The sequence below is a fragment of the Dermacentor albipictus genome, chromosome 3, assembly GCF_038994185.2.
Source record: "Dermacentor albipictus isolate Rhodes 1998 colony chromosome 3, USDA_Dalb.pri_finalv2, whole genome shotgun sequence".
NCBI classification, from domain to species: domain Eukaryota; kingdom Metazoa; phylum Arthropoda; class Arachnida; order Ixodida; family Ixodidae; genus Dermacentor; species Dermacentor albipictus.
Genome location: NC_091823.1, coordinates 48298453 through 48303042, shown reverse-complemented (window position 1 = coordinate 48303042; position 4590 = coordinate 48298453).

The following is a 4590-nucleotide window of genomic DNA, read 5'->3' as shown; positions in this document are numbered from 1 at the left end:
CCACAAACTTTGTCCTCTTATCGGTGCAACCGTTCTCCTTGGTGCCAATACGCGCGACAAATCTAGGCCTGTGTGGGCAGAATTGTTGTTATGATTTAACTGCTCGAGTGAGTAGAAAACAGTTGCTACGTTATTCAAATAAATGGCGAAGGTGACATATGTTTCAATGGCAAATATCTCTTACGAACGAAGAGCTTTCCGAATTCGCTCCTTGGTGTCTAGCCAGTGACACGATCAACGATCGAGTCAAACAGACTCGAAGGCACAGTGAATACACGTAAAAGATAATTATTGCAATTATTTGACGGATAAGCAAGGCGCAATACATATTACCATAATAGCGGGAACAAAAGTAAAGTGAATTACGGGGTTTCACATCCCGAACCCTGCACACCGGGTTATGAGGGGCGCCATAGGGGAGGGCCTCGAAATAATTTGCCCCCCTAACTCATCCCCTGCCGGTTGTTTGGAGACCAATACAGCTCAGTGAGCGTAGCTACCCTGGATGGGCACAGGGTGAATCTACAATGAATGTCATCCTGTACTCAATGAACCACTTGATAAGATGCAAACAAGTTGATAGGGTTACGATGAACTGCCCATTGATTCATTGTCATCAACGATCTTAGAGACCGCAAAATTTCTTTTCGTGATGCCGCTTCTCAAGAAACCTTATTAGAGTATTCCACCGTCGTTAATTAAATGTACGATTGTCATTATCCTGTAAAAGTGAAGTCAACAGGGGAGAGCACTTATTTTATTGAGAACCGGCTGGCAATTACTCTAACATAGTGCCCATGTATATACCGCGAGGAGTATATACAGGAAAACTACTCTGGAAGTTTGCCAAGCTCTAAAAATGAGAACTAGCCACACGATTTCAGAAACTAGCTACAAAAGTAGCCAGTTGAGTGCAGGTTCCCAAAGAAAATTCACAGAATATAGCCAAACAGGTGCCATCGGAAATTGCGCAAGAAAAACAATACGATGATCAAGTCTGAAAATGCCCCTTTGGAACGCTTCCATTCAGCGCCGCTTGAATTAGATTAAAAATATTTCTTGCGACGCGAGGTACGCTTTCTTTGTGCAACTGACAAAACTTATTCAAGAGAAACCCTCTTAAATTAGAGCTTCTAGGACGTGAGAGTTTGTTACTGGTTAGAAAATTAGAAAGTGAGCACGTTAGTTTTAAGCACAACGATTACAACTACCGCTCGACGCGGTCCCTAACAAAACTAAGTAATCGATGACAGATGAAAATACCGTTCAGTGCCTAGAAAAATTTCTAGAATTGTGCACACAACAATCTCCTTGCTACAAGTATTCAGGTAAGTATAGTTTCGCTTGCTTTAGCAATAATTTCTCGAGGGCTAAAAAAATTATGGATAGATAATATTATTGTCATTAACAATCTTAGAGACCGCAAAATTTCTTTTCGTGATGCCGTTTCTCAAGAAACCTTATAATAGTATCCCGCCGTCGTTAATTAAATGTAGGATTGTCATTAGCCTGTAAAAGTGAAGTCAACAATTTTAATTTTGGACACGACAACCAGGCCGTTGCTAGTGTTCAATTAGAGATGTAGGCATTTAGCAATCATTTCTGAAGAGATAACAAATCCAGAATGGGCGATGTTCCCGATTCACCATGCCAAACTTAATCCTCAATAAGGTGGAAGTTGCATCTTCTATTTTAAACAAGCAAGCATGGTGATGATGGTCGTTGCACGTTCTTTATGCTATTAGAGGCATTGTACAGGGAAGTATGCCATTCGAGAATTGTAATTTACCTCCTTTATTTCAATTTTTTGTGAAAGAAGGTTGGTTTTAAATGTAGACAAAATGCAACATAGTAGCCGACCCTAAACATTTTCCACCACGAGCCTTCAAAAGTAGCCAATTTTGTGGGAAGAACCCTAGAATGATGACGCTGCTACTCTGACACGACTAGCGAAGACATCTTGCGGCGGTTTACACAGCCAAAGAAATCAATGTGTCCTAGAACGTCGACAGATGGCGCTGTACTCCTACATTACTATATTTTCAGCACAGAATTACAATACCGCAATATGCATATATAGCTTTCAATGAAGAAAGAAAAGATCAGAAGAATAGTTAGAATGCTAGACTGCCACAGGTGTAGTAAAACCTGACTAGATCAAGCAGGCTAGGCTCTTTGTCGGCGAAGTCCTGTTTCAAAAGGGGCGCGAAATGCCATCATCATCATCGAGAATAAAAGTGACCTTGCCCTTCCACAGATGGCGTCGTAACCCTGCTAAGTGTAGAAAGCTTGCATTAACAGCGGGAATAGCGTTGGCAGGAAACTATAACAAGACTAAACAGTCTCGCCGCAGTTAATGTATAACTGGCAATAACCTACACCAAGTCGGCTTGTAAATCACGTTTTCTCTAAGGAAACAGATATTTTTCCTCACGGCGTTGAATGATGCTGTGCTGAAGACGTAGCGCAAATTCTGTGGGAATAGACTATGACGTTATGGCTTACGGTATTGACAGAGAGAAGTCCGAATCGACGACAATCAATAAATGAGGAGAAACAGGCCTTCAAGATTCCAGGCGCAAAGTAATCACTAAAGATCTGGTAGGCCACATCGACGTGAACATTGCCCTTGGCGAAAAAGTTGTAGTTGTCAATTTTGCCTTTCGTTTTCAGTTCTCAGACTTAGCATAACTGTAAATTCTAACTTAGAGATGGCAACGTTCATACCTAATGTAAATTAAATCTCGCACGAGTGTTAAGGGGCTCGCTCAATAGATGTAGCCAAAGTAGCACTGGTATCGCAGAGTCATGTATCAATCTCCGAGGCCGAGCGGCGCTCCCCCTTGCCCTTTTTCTGTTGCTTCCACTCCTTCATAACTGGTGGCCTCAAAGATTTTTTTCGCGCGGACGCGTTCTCTGATGATTTCGGAGGCATCAGCGGAGCGAAGCCAGTTCAATCAGCAGATGGTAGATGGCGCGGACTTACCGTATTCGTTGCATCGCCGTTTTGCTTCGGACAGTTACGTGACGTAGGTTCCTTCTTTCGTTGTATATTATACATGTAATCGGTTTGTTTTGCTTTATTTTGTAATAATTGCATAACTTCTACATGAGATGAATACACATCGCAGAAAGGCAATCTTGTGGAGCATACAGGGGCCAGGGCCGTATTTTGTAAAAACCCACTTCATTTCTGGTCATTTCTTGTCACCCGTGGCGTTGAATTGCCTATATTGGTGATAATGGTAGCGTGACATCGTGCAGGCCAACAAACACGGGTGAAAATAATGTAGAAATAAAAGAAACGAAGTGCTATCAAATACGGCACCAGGTGAAATAGCTGCACAAGTAAGAATGACTAACATGTCATACCACCGTAACCGCGTCATCAAGCACTTCAACACGTCTCAGATATTGACATCCTGATCTACGTAAAGGGCTCGCAGCTGCCTAACTAGACAAAAAGAAAGAAAAGGGTGAAAAAGAAAGATAACATCGCGTTCTTCAGCTGGGAACTGTACTTACAAGAATAACATTGTGAGCCGTTATTTTTCACGTTATCTTTTCTAGGTCAACAACTTGCAAATGCTGCTTCGTACAGAATCGTAGGCCGACCTTATCACAACGAATGATTGAAAAAAATCATTATCTTTTTTCGTGAAGCCTATGATAAGTTTTAAACGGCAAGAAATTGTACAGAATATCAGGATGAACAGAGCAACCTTTTAAATTTATACAGGTTATATCTCTGATTTCACAAGCAGTCATGCTCACTGTTAGCAGTCAAATCCGAAAAAAAAAGAGTTTGACCAGAAACCGACAATCAGGGTATAATGAAAAATAGAAGTAATCAGGCGTCAGCACGGTCAGTCGTGTAATCAGCATTTTATTTCAGCACTCTCGTATCAAACATATTCGCCTAAAACAGCTTAGTTGAACAAAGGTGTATTTTCCCTAAGTGGTAAGAAACTTGAGCCATTGTACGCGTGACAAAGAAGTCCAGTGAAGAGCCGCAAGAAAGATAGGCTTATTTTTTTTTTCTTCCTAAGTAGTAGTGCGGCAACTTCGTGTATATCAGAAGACTGAACACCAAAATACCTGGGCTATGTAGTGCTTTCAAACAGAACGTGAAATCATCACAATGCTTGAGCCCATAAACACAAGTACAAGAAAAAAGAAAAAAAAAGAAGAAGAAGGAGATGCAAGTCCGAACAGTGCTATTCCAGTAACCTGCTAAACGTTGGATGAAATGAACAGCCTAACATGTCAATAAACGACGCTTATTAGGTTCTCAACTTCACTCGCATATTGTTTCCTTCCGGGACTTCTTGACTGCAGGTGGGAAAAAAACCCCGACGCGGCATTTGTTTTGCGAGCCGGCAATGGCAATGGCTGTCTATTCACATTGCCTGCAACAACTTGCTGACGACGCCCAATGCCCTAGTTGGCTCTTAAAGTATGCATTAACAAAGAACGTCCTGCTATATGCACTCGCCTATGCCTACGCTGGCGGAGGAGACAGCCTGTGTGCGCCCGAGTTCTTCAGGCCTGCAGTCAAACGCAGCATCTCATCTCAACACTGGACCGGCC